Below are 18,488 nucleotides of genomic sequence, written 5' to 3'. Positions count from 1 at the left end.
TTGGTGGACACTCAGGAGCCGGCTGTGGGTGCTGTGGATGCCCCTGTGCCGACAGTTCGCCATCTCTTCGACTGATCATTTAAGCAGAATGGATGGGTAATGCTTGCTGCTGCAATAGGACAAAATACACTATCTCTGTCCTTAATCACACTGCGGTTGCCAACTCTTCAGAGAAAATGCTAACAGTAGTTGCAACTCCTTAATGAAATTTATAGGCTTACTAGTCACTAGTGAAAGATGTAGCTTAGACAAAATGTAGTTATTAATAAGGATGAAATGCTATGTGTGTATTCAACTTCCTTTGTTTAGCAATATTAAGAATTAAGAACTCAAGTGTTTAACCTTATTAGAAACTCCCTTGGTTTTCCCCCCTGAGTGGTGGCCAGGCTCTGGGTGGAACCCAACAGGAGGATGAGATCAGATGTTTCTGCTCAAAGAAAGTTGCCAGTTATTTTGGCCTGCTGATTTAGATATATGAGGCTGGACCTGCTTGCAGCGATGTTGGATGCCTCACCTACGGATGGACGCATCGCGTAGGATTTCCGGTTTGCGAGGAAGGGCACTCTAAATTCTCGCTGCATCCAGGGTTCCCCAGCAATTGCGGATCTGAATGTTAGTACCTCATTAAGTAAGTGTGCTATTCCATATTTTCCTTACTGTTTATTTTTGTCATATCCCTTAATTATGGGTACTGAAATTAGCCTACTCTTTTTACCTAGTAACTGTAACTGCTGTATTGTTTCTAGCCTTCTGTGGAACTATTTTAAGTATACTGTGTTTTTTGAAGTTTGCCTAGCCCTTAATTGAGAAAGCCTTGAAACAAGTCTTGCAGGTGCAGCTGCAAAACAAAGAAAGGGGATTGGGAGGCATCGGCCTGTCAGCCTTACACAGCCTGAGAAATAGCTAGGCTTTGATGAAGAACAGGCCTTGGAAGATAGATAAGAAACTGTTGAGTTGTGCCAAGGTGGCAGGGAAAAACAGCGGACAGCTGTAACACTGAACTGCGAAAAAGTACTAAGCTGTGAGAAGTTACCGCCGCTGTATGGTGGAATTGCCCAGGGAATATGGGGAATTAGTTCAATTGACCCGTGGAAGAATTTCTGGGTAACCTGAGCAAATCAATCAGGACAGGAGGCATTTTGCCTAGGTTTAGCAACTGCTACCGACCCATTTCAGACCTGTTTGATTGGTATGCCATATGTTAGCGCTCAGGACTTTAAAGGGTTTGTTAAAAATATGGCAAGAATAAATAAGGGAACAGAGGACGTTAACGGGACATGTTGGGCATTGTATAACAACAGAGTTGCCCACAAGCAGGCTTGCCTATGCTACAGGGACATATTGTGAATTATCTTAATCAGACAGCCCCTCTTCCGTTACAAGAGTTACAGCTGAGAGGCTCTCTTCCCCCAGTAAGTGGAAATAACACGCAGAATCAGCCCTGGGGATGTATACGACTTGGGAGGAGGGATACACTGTGGGTCGCTGGGGTTGGGAAAATCGATTGAAAGGGGAAGGCTGACAGAATGTGACTCCTGTCGCGATACCCATAAATAAAACTTGGTTTTGTGGTGGTCAGCACGCTTCTAAAATGGGCCTACATCTTGAAGAAGGAGGAATATGGAATAATGGTTCAGCTAAAAGGTTACCACCTGGGTATTTTTTAATATGTGGGGATTGAGCATGGGGAGGGATTCTTGCCAAAGTAGTTGGAGGTCCATGCTACCTGGGAAGGCTGATTTTATTTGCCCCTAGTATAAGAAATCTTAAAAAACATCAAAGATTAAAACGGGCCATAACACATCATGAACTCACCCCAGATTGCTGAGACCAAGTGGAATTATGGGGGCCCGAAGAGATTATTGCTGCCTCTCTCTTGGCCCCAGGAGTAGGGGCTGCAAAAGCCCTATCCACCTTGAATAAAATGTCTTGTTGGAGTATAAAACAATTTAATTTAACATCTAATATAATAAGTAATTTGTTGATGGATGTAGATAGTGTAAGGCATGCTGTTTTGAAGAATAGAGCAGCTATAGATTTTTGTTACTGGCACAAGGACATGGATGTGAAGAATTTGAGGGCATGTGTTGTATGAATCTTTCTGATCACTCTCAGTCGATATTTAATCAGCTTCAGCAACTGCAAAATAATATGCATAAGATTCAGCAAGTTTCTTCTCCTTTGGATGAGTTTTTAGGAAGTCTACGGTGGCCAAAGCAGATTATAGAGCTTTTGAGAATGTTAGCAGGACCAATAATAACAGTGGGATTATTGATATGTTGTCTTCCTATTTTAATGAGATGTCATCTGTCTTGTGTGGAAAATAACATGGAGGCTTTAATAAAAAGAAAGGGGGGAGATGTGGGCATGCATGCTGGCTTACTAAACTTTCTGCCCACACTGACAATGGAAAAGTACAACCAGCACTCGGGTCAGAAGATTAACGACGTCTAAAAGCAAGAAATAGTTACAAGAAGGCCAGAAGAAAAGAATGTGCTCGTTAAGGAAGAAACTGATAAAGAAGGGACCTTTTGGAATTGCAAAAGCAGGAACTTATCTACTGGCTGTGTGCGGGTAGCAATGTTTGTGGAAAGTACCGAGGGGAGCTATTTTTAGAATGCACAGCAGTATATAAGGGCTTGCTGCTATTTTTAGAAGGCACAAGAGTATATAAGGGCTTGCTTGCTAATAAAGTTTGAGCTTGACTTCCAATCATATTGATTGTCTGTGGTCTTGTCTCCTGTGGCCTGCACGGGATTTCGTCCCCACAGGAGAGGGTGGAAGGACTTGAGTGGGAGGGAATGGAAATTCAGATCTCCCACCATCACCTCCATACAACTGTTACAGATGGCCCCAGCACTTCCCCCATCTAAAATAGTAAATGTAATGCCTTACCCCTTGCCATTGGGAGCCAGAGAGGGAATTACTCCTGTGGTAGAAGAGTGGCAAGAGCAGGGAGTAATTGTACAAACCCACTCCCCTTATAATTCCCCAGTATGACCAGTGTGTAAGCCAAATGGAAAATGGCGCTTAACAGTTGACTATCGACGGCTCAGTGCAGGCACTGGCCCACTAACAGCAGCTGTCCCTAATATAGCAGAGCTAGTCTCCACTATCCAAGAACAGTCTCATGATATTTTAGCAACTATTAATGTTAAAGACATGTTTTTCATGGTGCCCCTGCAAGAGAGCGATAGAGACAGATTTGTGTTTACCTGGGATTGTATACAATATACCTTTACCCGCCTCCCACAAGGCTATAAACATTCACCTACTTTGGCACACCATGCCATAGCTCAGGTGCTAGCGGAAGCTCCTCTTCCCAAGGAGGGAGTAAAAACATACCAGTACATCGATGATGTACTGATAGGGGGGACCAATGTTACTGCAGTGGTGGAAGCCCAAAGAAACATAATTACCCACCTGGAAAAATTTGGCCTCCAAATCCCCACTGAGAAAATACAGTTACCTGCCCCTGAGGTGAAATTTCTAGGCATGTGGTAGAAAGGTGGCACAGTGTGCATACCTCCTGAAACCCTGCTTGCCTTGGAACAGGTAAAAGTCCCAGACAAAAAAACGGAACTGCAACATGCTTTAGGCTTGCTGGTTTTCTGGAGAAAACATATTCCAGATTTCTCCATTATAGCTCATTGTCTTTATGACATAGTACATAAGCGAGCTGCTTGGGATTAGACCCCTGTTCACGAGGAGGCCCTAAAGTTATTAGTGTTTGAGGCAGGAGTATATCAGGCCCTAGGCCCAATCCACTCCTCAGACCCGCTTCAAATTGAATGGGGCTTTGCAATCCATGGAGCATCAATACATATATGGCAAAAGGGACCAGAGGGCCCCATTCGCCCTGTTGGGTTCTTTTCATGTAGTTTTAAGGGTGCAGAGAAGTGGTATTCCACCTGGGAAAAGGATCTATTTGTGGTAGCCCTAGCCCTACAAGAAGTTGGAAAAATCATACGGAAACAATCCATAATCTTGCGAGGACCCTTTAAAGTTCTGAAACCTGTCCTAGTGGGTACCCCACCTCCCACGGGAGTAGCGCGGTGGGAGACAGTTAGAAAATGGTATGCTCAATTAGAACATTACAGTCACATATACCAAGTGACAGAAGAGGCCCCCAAGGTGCTTCAAATACAGGACAAATCATCTGTTTCCCCGGAAAAGGAAGCTCATCCTCCCTATATAAAAGAGGCTCCTCCCTATGAGCTCCGGTTACAGGATGTATGGTTTACTGATGCCTCATTAAAAAGGGAAGGTGAAGTATGAAAATATTGAGCAGTAGCTCTGTGTGTTGATTCTGGAGAATAAATCATAACAGAGGGCGAGAGTAGTGCGCAGGTGGAAGAGTTGGTGGCAGTCTGGAGTGTAGTTACGAGAGAAAGGGATGACATGGACCCTATATATATCTACACAGACTCATATGCTGTGTTCACCGAGTGGCTCCCCTTTTGGGAGCAAAACCAGTGGGAGGTAAACCGGGTACCTGTCTGGCAAAAGGAGAAGTGGGAAGATATCCTGCAAGCAGCTAGGAAAAGATCTATCTTAATAGGATGGGTAGCTGCCCATCAGGGAGGGAATCACCCAGCACACATTGTGAACAACCAAGTAGACTCACTTACTTGTTTGGCTGTGTTAGCGATAGAAGGAGAGGAAGAAAAATGGGAACACCTATTAGAGTGGTTGCATGTCAAATGCGGACACTCAGGGATTAAAGACCTCCTGAAAGAGGCTGGGAGTAGAGGATGGCCCATCAATAGAAAGATGTGAAATACCATATTTTCTGCTTGTAGCCTATGTCGCACTCATCTGGAAAAACATCCTTTGCAAAATCCTCCACTCCACCTTTGAGATGGGAAAGAGCTTTGGGAAACTTGGCCCTTTAGGAGATCAGAGGGAAAGCAATATTTCTTAGTAGGAGTAGAGATAGTGTCTGGACTTGCCCAGGCTGAAGCTGTAACACAGGCTACTGGAGAAAATATGGTAAAAGGGTTGAAAATTTGGTTCAGTGTCCTACCCAAGCCCAAATCAATACAATCTGACAGTGGCAGCCACTTCACTGCTGGGGTGGTGCAAGAATGGGCAACAAATGAAGGGATACAGTGGACATTCCACACTCCCTACTATCCCCAAGCAAATGGGGTAGTGGAAAGAACTAATGGGCTCTTGAAGCATGCCCTAAAGCCGCATGATCCTGGCTGGCCAGCACGCCTGAGGGATGCTGTGATCAAGGTCAATAGTCGATGGGGGTACAAATGGATGCCCTAGGCTCACTGCCTTCTGCCTGAAACTCCCGAGTCTTCTCCCAGGAATAGAAAAACAGATGGGTTCCAAACAAATCCCACATTATCCAGGGCAACCTGTGCTGGTAGACCTACCCACAGTAGGGGAAGTTCCATTAACTTTGAAAACCCCACTGAACCTTTATACCTGAGTGGCTACTGATGCCAATGGAAAAGACCACAAAATTAATACTAGATGGATAACCCCTTCTTTTTAAAGCCAGTTTGAAAGAACCGATGTGGACCCTTGTCCTCCTCTCCTCTGGCAGAGGGAAACATGGGGGGACTGGAAGTAATACTCCTTCAATCCTTGCATGGGAATTAATTTGTGGGTTTATAAAAATGTGGAATAGAACTGACCAAGGGATATGCATTGCACTTCCCCAGTCTAAATACACAAATCCCCCACAACATAGCTGGTCTGATCTATTCACATGTGTTAAAGTTCTCGATTGTAATACTGGCCCAGGAGACCCCCTGGAAACCTGGCTCTTGAGAGAGTAAGGGTTCTGATAAGGGACATGTGTACTTGTTGGAGTTACCGTTCTAGTGGATGTAAAAATCAAGATAGGCTGTGTAATAAAATTTATAATAAAACTGAAGATTATAACAGCAGTAAATAATGCAGTATACCCCATACACACTACCCTTTGAAGAGCCTGCCACTCACTGCAAAACCTGAGGTATATTTTATGGATTATAATGATACCTGGACTTGTAAAACTAGTATATACCCAGCTCCCCTGGAACTAGCATGAGGATGTTCTAATGGAAAATGTCTTTACTCCATCTGTAATCCTGATGTGACATCAATTTATCCTAGAAAACATCACCTGGCAAGTACACCTTCTAAGTAACTAGACAAGGTATGCTTTAGGAGAACTGAATTTACAAGTACAACAAGTATCAAAGATGACATTTCAAAATTGTTTAGCTTTAGATATGATATTGTTAAAAGAGCAAGGGGTATGTGGTATATTAAATTTAAGTAATGGAGAATGTTGTGTAACTCTCCGTAATACCAGTACTTCCGTAGAGGAAACACGGGCCAAAATGAAAGAAATTGCCAATTAAACTGTCAAAATATTCCAGTCACTCCAGCCAAAGGACTGGTTCACTGGATCTTGGTCACCTCCCTCCTGCAGTCCGGGGGACTCCTGGGGTGGGGGAAGTGGTTAGTACAAATTGGAATAACTTTATTAGTTGGATTTTTGTTCTTGATAATTGGCATAGCTATTATCAGATGTATGATTACCCGTCTATTCACTTCTATTTCTTCTCTTTTCTCCTGCTGTCCACTATGTTCGTATCACCACCCTAGAAGATGATGTTGAAGACACTCCACTGATCTAGAAGATGACCTTGAAGACACTCCACTGACTCGTTTGAGCCACGGGGTGGTGTCACAAACTGTTAATAAACAAGAAACTGTTCATAAAGAGGATGTCTCAAACAACTCGAGTTGGATGCCCTGTGGGGGAGAAGCGGAGCAAGCTCTGCGGAGGTGGGGCAGTGGGCCGTTTCTCTCCCCTTCCCTCCTGTTGTTGCCCAGAGACAGAACGTGCCTAACTGCGCAGGTACAAGCCAGAGAAAATTAGAACCTTCTGGAACAACCTATTGCACATGCGTAAGAAAGACTATATAAAGGCAACACCCAATGTGTGTCTTTGTCGACCCACCACCTACTGACCAGGCTAGCTACTCTGCGACAACGCGGGATCCAAGGGTGGTGATTCCCCTTTTCCTATCCCCCCCCTCCTCTCTTTTCTTTTTCCTCTCTTTGGTCTCTTTCTCTCTCTCTTTTACATATATTCATGGGTATAAGTTTTGTAGGAATTGAATTGTGATTGGTTGATCCTTGATGGGTTATTAGGAAAATAGTCTCATCACTAAAGTGCCTTTATTCATTCTCCGGACGGTTATCAGTTGATTGTTGCCAAATTGTCTCCATTCACTCACTGAAGTGGTCAGTTAATAAAGTCAACAGCAGAATTGTTCCTCTGAGTCATTGTGGTGACTTGGCCCGCCCTGCGGCTTTGCTGAGCAGAGACCAGCTCTCCCACCAGCATGCAGGCTCTCGAGGAATTCAGAAGATTCACCCCCCCTCATAACCCACCGCGTGGGATGAGACAATATGTTTCCCCTTTTCCAGTTAGCGGGAACTTCACTGGACTGCCATGACTTCTCAAATATGATGGATAGTGGCTTAGTCACTTCATCCACCAGTTCTCTCAGGACCTGTGGATGCATCTCATCAGGTCCTATGGACTTGTGCACCTTCAGGTTCCTTAGATGGTCTTGAGCCTGATTGTCTCCTACAGTGGGTAGTTCTTCCTTCTCCCAGTCCCCGCCTTTGCCTTCTGTGTCTTGGATGGTGTGGCTGGAGCCCTTGCCAGTGAAGACTGAGGCAAAAAAGTTGTTGAGTACCTCAGCCTTCTCCATATCACAGGTAACCAAGTCTCCTGTTTCCTTCCAGAGAGGGCCCACATTTTCCCTAATCTTCCTTTTATCACTGACATACCTATAGAAGCTTTTCTTGTTGCCCTCGACATCCCTGGCCAGATTTAATTTTGGCAGGGCTTTGGCCTTCCTAACCTGATCCCACTCCTTGGACAGATTCTCTGTATTCCTCCTGGGCTACCTGTCCTTGCTTCCACCCTCTGTATTCTTCCTTTTTGTGTTTCAGCTTGTCCAGGAGCTCTTTGTTTATCCATGCAGTCCTTCTGGCTTTTTTGCCTGACCTCCTTTTTTTGGGGATGCATCACTCCTGTGCTTGGAGGAGGTGATCCTTGAATATCTACCAGCTTTCTTGGGCCCCTCTTCCCTCCAGGGCCTTATCCCATGCTACTCTGCCAAGCAGAACCCTGAAGAGACCAAGGTTTTGGATAAACTTTTGGAAGTCTAGGGTAGTGAGCTTACTGTGCGCCCTCCTAACTGCCCTAAGTATCTGGCACTCCACCATTTTATGTTCACTGCAGCCAAGGCTGCCCTTGAGCTTAACACTCCCCACCAGCCCCTACTTGTTGGTGAGAACAAGGTCCAGCATAGCACCTCTCCTTGGTGGAGGTGATTTTGAGAATGGCTGTCATACATGAACTCCAGTTTAGTGTTGTGTGCCACCTACTTCAAACTATTAAAGCTTCAGACTTAAAGATCTCTTAGAAAAGTCTAATGGAGAAAGTCTAATGGAGAGTGGAGATTGACAGTAGACTATCGTGGCCTGAATGAAGTCACGCCACCGCTGAGTGCTGCCATGCCAGACATGTTGGAACTGCAGTATGAACTAGAGTCGAAGGCGGCCAATTGGTACGCCACAACTGATATTGCCAACGCATTTTTCTCCATCCCTCTGGCAGCAGAATGCAGGCCACAGTTTGCTTTTACCTGGAGGGGTGTCCAATACACCTGGAATCGGGTGCCCCAGGGGTGGAAACACAGCCCCACCATTTGCCATGGACTGATCCATGCTGCACTGGAACAGGGTGAAGCCCCAGAACATGTACAGTACATTGATGACATCATTATATGGGGTGATACAGCAGAAGAAGTGTTTGAGAAAGGGGAGAAAATAATCCAAATCCTTCCGAGAGCCGGTTTTGCCATAAAGCGTAGTAAAGTCAAGGGACCTGCACAGGAGATTCAGGTTTTAGGAGTAAAATGGCAAGATGGACGTGGTCAGATTCCAATGGAGGTGATTAATAAAATAACAGCTATGTCCCCACCAACTAACAGAAAGGAAACGCAAGCTTTCTTGGGTGTTGTGGGTTTCTGGAGACTGCACATTCCAAATTACAGTCAGATTGTCAGCCCTCTCTCTCAAGTGACTCGGAAAAAGAATGATTTTGTATGGGGCCCGGAGCAGTGAAAAGCTTTTGAGCAAATTAAGCTGGAAATAGTTCATGCAGTAGCCCTTGGGCCAGTTTGGACAGGGCAAGATGTTAAAAATGTGCTCTACAGTGCAGCCAGGAAGAATGGCCCTACCTGGAGTCTCTGGCCGAGAGCACCAGGGGAGACTTGGGGTTGACCCCTGGGGTTTTAGAGTCGGGGATACAGAGGATCAGAAGACCGTTATACTCCAACCGAAAAGGAGATACTGGCAGCATATGAAGGGGTCCGAGCTGCTTCAGAGGTGATCGGGACTGAAGCACAGCTCCTCCTGGCTCCCCGACTGCCAGTGCTGGGCTGGATGTTCAAAGGGAGTGTCCCCTCTACATGCCATGCAACTGATGCCACGTGGAGTAAATGGATCGCATTAATCACACAATGGGCTTGAATAGGGACCCCCAGTCATCCGGGAATATTGGAAGTGATCACAAATTGGCCAGAAGGCAAAGATTTTGGAATGGCACCAGAAGAAGAGGTAGCACGTGCTGAAGAGGCCCCACCATATAATAAACTACTGGATAATGAGAAGCGATATGCCCTGTTTACCGATGGTTCCTGTCGCGTTGTGGGAAAACATCGAAGGTGGAAGGCAGCTCTATGGAGCCCCACATGACGGGTTTCTGAAGCTGCTGAAGGAGAAGCTGAATTGAGTCAGTTCGCAGAGGTGAAAGCCATCCAGTTGGCCTTGGATATCGCTGAGCGAGAAAGGTGGCCAGTGCTCTACCTCTATACTGACTCATGGATGGTGGCAAATGCGCTGTGGGGGTGGTTACAGCAGTGGAAACAGAGCAACTGGCAGTGCAGAGGCAAACCCGTCTGGGCTGCTGAATTATGGCAAGATATTGCTGCTCGAGTAGAGAATCTGGTTGTGAAAGTACGCCATGTAGACGCTCACGTACCCAAGAGCCGGGCCACTGAAGAACATCGGAACAACCAACAGGCGGATCAGGCTGCCAAGATCAAGGTGGCTCAAGTAGATCTGGACTGGCAACATAAGGGTGAACAATTTATGGCTCGCTGGGCCCATGACTCCTCAGGCCATCAGGGAAGAGATGCAACATACAGATGGGCTTGTGACCAAGGGGTGGACTTAACCATGGATGTTATTGCACAGGTAATCCATGAATGTGAGACACGTGCTACGACCAAGCAAGCCAAACAGTTAAAACCCATTTGGTATGGAGGACGATGGTCAAAATATAAATATGGGGAGGCCTGGCAGATTGATTATATCACTCTCCCACAAACTTGGCATGGCAGACCCTATGTGCTTACAATGGTGGAAGCAGCCACGGGTTCGTTGGAAACTTATGCCGTGCCCCATGCCACTGCCCGGAACACCATTTTAGGCCTTGAGAAGAAAGTCTTATGGCGGCATGGCATGCCAGAAGGGATTGAGTCAGATAATGGGACACACTTCCGAAACAATCTCATAGACACTTGGGCCAAAGGACATGGCATTGAGTGGATATATCACATTCCCTACCATGAACCAGCCTCTGGGAAAATTGAGCGATACAGTGGATTGCTGAAAACAACACTGAGAGCAATGGGGGGTGGAACTTTCAAACACTGGGACGTGCATTTAGCAAAAGCCACCTGGTTAGTCAATCCCAGAGGATCTGCCAAGCAAGCTGGCCCTGCTCAATCAAACCTCCTACATACCGTGGACGGGGATAAAGCCCCCGTAGTGCGCATTAGGAATATGTTGGGGAAGACCGTCTGGGTTACTCCTGCAGTGGGTAAAGGTAAACCCATGTGTGGGATTACTTTTGCCCAAGGACCTGGGTGCACTTGATGGGTGATGCAGAAGGATGGAGAGGTCCGATGTGTGCCTCAGGGAGATTTGATTTTAGGTGAGAATAGCCAATGAACTGGACTGTCAAATAACCCTGTTATGGCAATTGATGCCTTGCAACATCCCCGTGCCACTTCCAAAGCCTCCTGCTCCACCAACTGAGCCAACTCCGCCTCATTCCTCAGCTTTATAGACTGTCATAACAGATGGAACCCGATGTTATGGACTCACTGAGGAGAGCAGCTCCAGTGCAGGTAAGCCCATACTGGGTGGTTTTCACGGCAAAAGGGACTGGAAAGGAGCTTTTTTTGGGGGGACTTTTGAATCTTTTTGGAGACAGAAGGGCGGCTAGTCAGCTCTAAGGAGACTGGCAAGCCGGTGGGCGGGCAGCTGAGGAGGCGTGGGCTGTGGGCAGAGCCCAGGGCCAGTGGCGCCTGTTTCGAGCGAGGTGTAAACACACCAACGGTCACTCGCCGAGGAGAGCAGCTCACACCCACCCCTCGGTAACGAGCTGGGAGGGCTTCCTAGTTAGCGTGGGCGGAACCAGCACCACCCACCGTTAATTCAGAGATAAGAACCCTGTGGGAGGGCAGCAACCAGGTCACTGCCCACCGAGCTCAGGGTGATCAGATAGTACCTGTAAACCACTGGTTCATAGTACTTGTCAGCCACTGGTAGCCTGAGCCATGGTCTCCACTCACCTCAAAAGCACCACCAGCAAGAACGTGGTGACCCAGACAGAGCAACCACACAAACATGCAGCAGTCCAGGTCCCAGGCTGCAGGGAGTGCCTGAGCCTGTCAGTGCTGTTGGAGGGCCGCAGTGACAGCGCCTGTGTGCGCTGTGATCAGCTGGATGACCTGCTCAGCCTGGTGGCAGAACTCAAAGAAGAGGTCGAGAGATTAAGAAGTATTAGGGAATGTGAAAGGGAGATTGATTGGTGGAGTTCCACCTTGGCACCTGTCCTGGTTTAACCAGGATAGGGTTAAGTTTCCCCAGCAGTGGGGGAGGAAGCTCTAGCTGGGTTATTCATATGCCATACTGACATCAGGTCCAGGCACCAGAGCGCGGGAAGAATCGGTGATCGCGTGGGGTTCGCGCCGCCGGGTTTTCTCTCACTGCTCTATTGGTAGATATTTTGCCCTGTTCATTGTTATTACTATTATTCTCATTGTTGTTGTTTGTTGTGTTGCTATTGCACTGCTGTATTAAACCTCTCCTTATCTCAGATCAGGGCTTTGTATTTCACTCCCTTTGTGGGGGAGGGGCAGCGGCCGTGTGGTCTCAGACCCCGGCAGGGGCTAAACCATTACAACTTTGGCACTCCAACGTGAGGCTGGAGAAGACTGAAATAAGGACAAAAGGAGAAGGTGTGTTAGAGCAATCTGTTAGGTGTAATTTTTCTGTTTTTACTTGTATTGTTTGATAAGAAATGTTTGCAATGCTGGGCAATTTGCTTGCGTGGTGGGGCTGGATTAATCCTTATATCCACTCTGTGCTCCTAGTACTGGCATTTATTGTTGGTGGAAAATGTGTCAAGGGTTTTATTTTGCTCTACTGGTTACTGTCTGCTTATAATGGGCTCGTTTCGCTGCTTGTGGGGGTGAACCGCTACCTGTTTGCTGCCTGGGCTTTTGTTAAAGGTCTCACCCCCTCTATGGGTGAGCCAGGGGAAGAGATCCTCTCGGTTTTTGAGAGTTTCAGCTATCCCTGGAGCACCCAGGCCAGTGTGCTTGCGGCTCTGTGCATTCTGAATGTCTGCCAGATCTTGTTTTGGGCCATGCGGTACTTCTCCAACAATAGCACCACCTGGAAACCTGCCCCGGGGGCAGATAGTTATAAATGGCAAGGTGCGTGCGAAAAGATGGGCAAGTGCCTGAGTCAGTGGTCACCTGCAATGCTTTGGGATCTCACTCCCGAACAAATGGAGAGTCCTGATAAACTGGTGGAGTGTTTGGAAAAGGTGTGCTGCCAATCTGACAAACCCCGGGAGATGCAGCTCGCTGCGATGTGCTGGGGGCTTGCCCATGCTTACCGCATCGCCCTTAACACTGATCACTGCCCTCAAGGGGGAGAAGGGGCTGCAGGGTCTGAAAGTGAACCTACTGGTACAGCAGCTGGGCCAGGGGGACAGGCAGCGCCAGTACCGGTCGCCTCCACCAGCACAGCAGCTGGGCCGGAGGGACAAGCAGTACCAATATCAGTTGCCCCAATACGGAAAACCAAATATACCAAAAAATCCCCTTGCAGTGTACAGGGTGATGATGAACAGGGCCCATCACGAGAGCAGGAGGAAGAGCCGGAGGTAATCATCTGATCTCTGTCCCTGTGTGAGTTGCGAGATATGCAGAAGGATTTCGGCTGCATTGCAGGCGAGCAAATTTGCACCTGGTTGCTCCGATGCTGGGATAGTGGAGCTGCTGGTTTGGAATTGGAGGGGAGAGAGGCCAAGCAGGTGGGACCCTTAGCCAAGCAGGCTGGTATTGACAAGGCAATAGGGAAATAGGCTCAAACCCTCAGCCTTTGGAAGCGACTCCCGCTCGCTGTGAGGGAGAGGTACCCCTACAAGGATGATGTTCTATGTCGGTTGGGCAAATGGACCGACATGGAGAAAGGCATCCAAAACCTCAGGGAAATGGCTGTGTTTGACATGATCTATGGTGATCTGAATGATGAGCAGTCACCAATGGATCCAGATCAGGTCCCTTGCACACAGCTGATGTGGTGGAAGTTCCTGCAAAGTGGACCAGAGGCACATTCCAAAGCATTAGCAGTAGCATCCTGGTGGTGGGACACTCAGACAGTGGATGAAGTGACTATGCAGCTCTGGCAATATGATGGAAGTCTCCCTTCCTCCCAACATGCTTTGGTTTCAGCCGTAGGGGAACTGTCTCAGAGGCTCCAGAAAGTGGAACAGGACATGTCCTATGTTCCACCTGCACGGGCCGATGTCTCAGTTATTAGAAGCAGGCGCTTCCCCACCCAAGAGAAGGGCAGTGGAAGGTACACACCATGGGGCACCCTGTGGTTCTTCCTCCGCGACAATGGGGAAAACATGAAGAGGTGGCATGGACAGCCCACTTCCGCCCTAGCTGCACGAGTACAGCAACTGAAAGAGAAGACCACCATGAAAGGGGAGTCTTTCAAGAGAGATGCAGCTCCAGTGTCTAGTCAGAAATCCCCCAGACAGAATAGAATGGCCAACAGTATGCTTGACCCTCTTGAGGGGACCAGGAAGTCATTCCTGCAGGAGTCACTCTTAGATCAAGTGAGTGATGGTGAGCAGGATTAGAGGGGCCCTGCCTCCAGCCAGGTGGAGGAAAGGGATAATCGGATTTACTGGAAGGTGTGGATCCGATGGCCTGGCACATCAGACCCACAAGAATATAAGGCCTTGGTAGACACTGGCGCACAGTGCACCCTGATGCCATCAAGCCACAGTGGGGTCGAACCCATCTGCATCTCCGGAGTGACAGGGGGATCCCAACAGCTGACCCTATTAGAAGCTGAAGTAAGCTTAACGGGGAAGGACTGGCATAAGCACCCCATTGTGACTGGCCCAGATGCCCCGTGCATCCTAGGTATAGACTTCCTCAGGAGAGGGTACTTTAAAGACCCCAAAGGGTACCGGTGGGCCTTTGGTATAGCTGCCCTGGAGGAGGTTGAGCAATTGTCCACCTTACCTGGCCTCTCAGAGGATCCCTCGGTGGTGGGGTTGCTTAAGGTTGAAGAGCAGCGAGTGCCAATTGCTACCAAGACGGTGCACCGGCGGCAGTACCGCACTAACCGAGATTCCCTGGTCCCCATCCATCAGCTGATCTGTCGACTAGAAAGCCAGAAGGTGATCAGCAAGACTCACTCACCTTTCAACAGCCCTATATGGCCAGTGAGAAAACATAATGGCGAATGGAGACTGACCGTGGACTACCGTGGCCTGAATGAAGTTACGCCAGCGATGAGTGCTGCAGTGCCGGACATGCTAGAGCTCCAGTATGAGCTGGAGTTGAAGGCAGCCAAGTGGTATGCCACGACTGACATCGCTAACGCGTTCTTCTCCATCCCAATAGCACCAGAGTGCAGGCCACAGTTTGCGTTCACTTGGAGGGTGTGAGAGACGAGAAACCAGGCCTGCGAGAAACTAAGAAAAACAGCCTGAGAAAGCAAAAGTTGAGGCTGATCAAAGAAATGCCTCAAACACTCGCAAGACAAAACTATGAGTCACAGGGTGCATTCTGTGGAAGTCGAAGCTGATAAGGCTGCCCCAATAACACGAGATGGGGCTGGAGGAGGGAGCCCTGTGGAGACAGGACGGCTCTGCTCTGGGGCACCTGGCCAAAACTTCAAGGGCCATCTGTCCAGTGAATGACCTTTGCTTCATTATCCACAAAATGCATATTAAAGTTCACACCCCTCAATATGCTAACGAGGGCTAACATGATCATGCTAATTACATCATCCCATGAAACACCTCACCCCTCCCCGTACATGGGATACGTAGGTATGTGGGTCGACCTAGGGGATGGACCCAAGGAAAGTGGGTATAAATCAAGAAGTGGGGGGGGGGGGCGGCCCGGGAGAGAGAGAATGCAGTGAAGCGAAGAAGACGGATGCCAGTGAAAAAGACGGATGTCTCCTGTGCCTCCCGGAACCCTCGTCAGCAGGATCAGCGCAGAAACCCAGACCGGTGATCTGTATTTCCCCATTCCCTCTATCTCCCTCTTTTCCCTTTCCCATTAAGCAATGCAAGGCATATTGTATTGCTTGCCACAACTTGCTATATACTTAGCCAACTATCGTGTGTTCAATTAGTACATTGTGAGTAGTTAATAAATGTTTAGACTTGGAGACTTGTTGTCCGCTCCATTGGGGATTTGCTAATCTGAGTCACTTGTCCCCCTCGTCTGAGCGGGACGTGACATTAAAATTGGCGTAGTCGGCAGGATCCCCTTCGGTGTCGGAAAGTCTAATGAGATACTGGTTCTCTATCCGACCAACTCGGACAGGGAGAACTGGGAATTGGCCCCTCAGCTCTATGCTGGCAAAGGGTCGGAGGGATACCGATTCTCTATCCGATAAGGACAGGGAGAATCGGGAAGTGACCTCTCAGCTCTAAGCCAGGAGAGGTTCGAGCAGTGGCAAGCCATGACTGGCCAGGAAATGTCGGTGCTTGACTGCTCCCCTATTTTTGAGAAACTGAAGGAGTATAAGGCTTGTCCTCCTCCTTTAGTAGAGGTTTGGGCCCACGATAATTGGCATAATCCAGAAGCAGTGGCAAGCTATATCAGTGCACTTGCGGGGCTGCAAGGGTCGCGACCAGGCAAAGGAAAAGCTGTAGTGTGCGCTGTATTAAGGGCAGCACTGACTGCAGCCCAAAAAGATAAACATGTTAATAGACAATTAGAAGGGGAAATGATCAAATCCTTACAAGATCTGGTAAACGCTCTCCAGGATCAATTGGTTGAGGAACGTAAAGTTACTGAACAAAAAGCTAAACTCTGGCAAGAGCAAACTGAAGTTCTGAAAAGCCAATTAGCTGATGAGCGTAACACCTCTCAGCGATTTCACACGGCTCTGTTAGATGCCTTGGACCGAGAAAAAATCTCACGGTCCGAAAAAGAGGGGAATGAACACGAAACCTGCAATCGGACAGATCTCGGCTCTGTTCCGGATAGTGAACAGGGAGTTACGAGTCTGGCAAAAGCAGCAGCCAGACCCTTGTATCCAACAAAGGATTTAGAGATAAGCCGAGAAATTTTTTACCCCGAAAATGAGGGGGCAAATTTAAGACCATTAATTAAAACGGAGACCACCGAGGGTCAGGGTGGAAGAGCTCTGCAGGTCACCATTCGAACTACACCATATCCAGCGACTGAGCTTGCGAAAATTCTGGAGAAATATATCAGATGAGCTCAGGAAACTGAGACTGAATACGTGTGGAGGGTATCTTTGACTGGTGGCGACCGAATCTTGTTATCAGAAGATGAGGCCCAGGGGTACTGGGGGCCAGGGGTTTTCTTAGTTACTGATGACCAGAGAGAGCCGTGGTCGTTAACTCAACGAGCTGCTTATTGGGCTGGGGGTCTGGACCCCTTGGAAAGGGGGGATCCAGTATGTATTGAGACCCCAACCATAAATCATTTGACTGAAAGTCTGCAGAAGGCTGCTTGTCTCCAATTAATGCATGACAGGCGTTTGGTTCCGCAGCAGCCTGCCCCAATGCTATTAATTGCTAACCCCGATCAAATGACTCCCCTGATTCGGGGCTTGCCGGACTCTTTGAAATCACATGCAGTACAATTACAAGATCGTTTGCGGAATGCATTAGCCCCGCGAGGGGGGAGACGGCCGGGGGGAGAAGCCATGACCTGGGGAGAGATAGCTCAGGACTTAATACATTATGGCCGGAGAATGGGCCTTACCAGGGGAACGGGTAAACCTAAGCCCTCGGTACGCAGAGTGGAACAGCAGGAAAATCCGCCTCCTTCCCCTCCGCAAGTTTTAAGAGCAAAGAGAAACCTCTTGTGGACTGAGGGAATTGGACAGGGGATTCCCCGAGAGTTAATGGATGGTATGCCTACTACAGTTTTAGAAAAGCTCATTCGAGCCTGGAAAGACAAAAGAAAGCTGCCCCCCACAACTGAGCGGACCTTTTGGGCAAAGGGTGGGACAGAGCTGGAAACTAACGAGATGGTGGTAATTGCTTCTCAAACACCAACTGCCCCTGAAGAGGACTTGATTGATTTAGGGTCGGGAAACTGGATGCGCCATCCCCAGTAAGTGAGCCGGGGGATGGCGGGTGGGTCCACTTAAGGAGGCTCACAGAGAATACTAAAGGAGACTTGTTGATTACCTTTCCGCTCGGTCCCTTTAAAACTCCAGTTACATTTCTAGTAGATACGGGTGCTCAGATTTCAGCACTCCAAACTGAGGTTGCCAAGCGGAATGGCATAATTGCTGACAAAAAGCAGATCTGGGTTACAGATGTTTTCAGGGACTCTAAGCCACAGTCGACTGCTCGGGTGAAATGCTGGTTACCTGGGAATGAAACTGCAACAGAGGCTATTATGATCCTGGGGAATTTCCCCACAAATATCCTGGGACTTGACCTATTGAAGGGACAAGCTTGGGTGGATTCAAAAGGAAGGGAATGGAAATTTGGGTCCTCAACTGCCTCTATAAGACTTTTACAGCAAGCGCCTGCGCTTCCTCCTTCTAAAACTGTTAATGTGAAACCTTACGCCTTACCGTTAGGTGCCAGGGAGGGGATCACTCCGGTAATAGCAGAGCTGCGGGAGGAAGGGATAATCGTTCCAACTCACTCACCCTATAATTCCCCAGTGTGGCCAGTCCGTAAACCTAACGGAAAGTGGCGACTGACAATTGACTATCGGCGATTAAATGCCAATACAGGTCCTCTAACAGCTGCAGTGCCTAACATAGCTGAACTGATTGCAACCATACAGGAACAAGCCCACCAGATCTTAGCAACTATTGATGTGAAAGATATGTTCTTT

At 48.1% G+C, this 18,488-nt stretch overlaps 1 pseudogene; it reads left to right on the top strand.

Moving 5' to 3' along the window:
- Positions 1-18,488, top strand: part of LOC141917620 (ADP-ribosylation factor-like protein 15) — a 312,613-nt pseudogene that overhangs the window by 59,665 nt on the left and 234,460 nt on the right.

Source organism: Strix aluco, chromosome W (genome assembly GCF_031877795.1).
Source record: "Strix aluco isolate bStrAlu1 chromosome W, bStrAlu1.hap1, whole genome shotgun sequence".
In the NCBI taxonomy this organism is placed as follows: Eukaryota; Metazoa; Chordata; class Aves; order Strigiformes; family Strigidae; genus Strix; species Strix aluco.
Note: the sequence above shows the minus strand (reverse complement) of the source record. Positions and strands in the feature narration are given on the sequence as shown.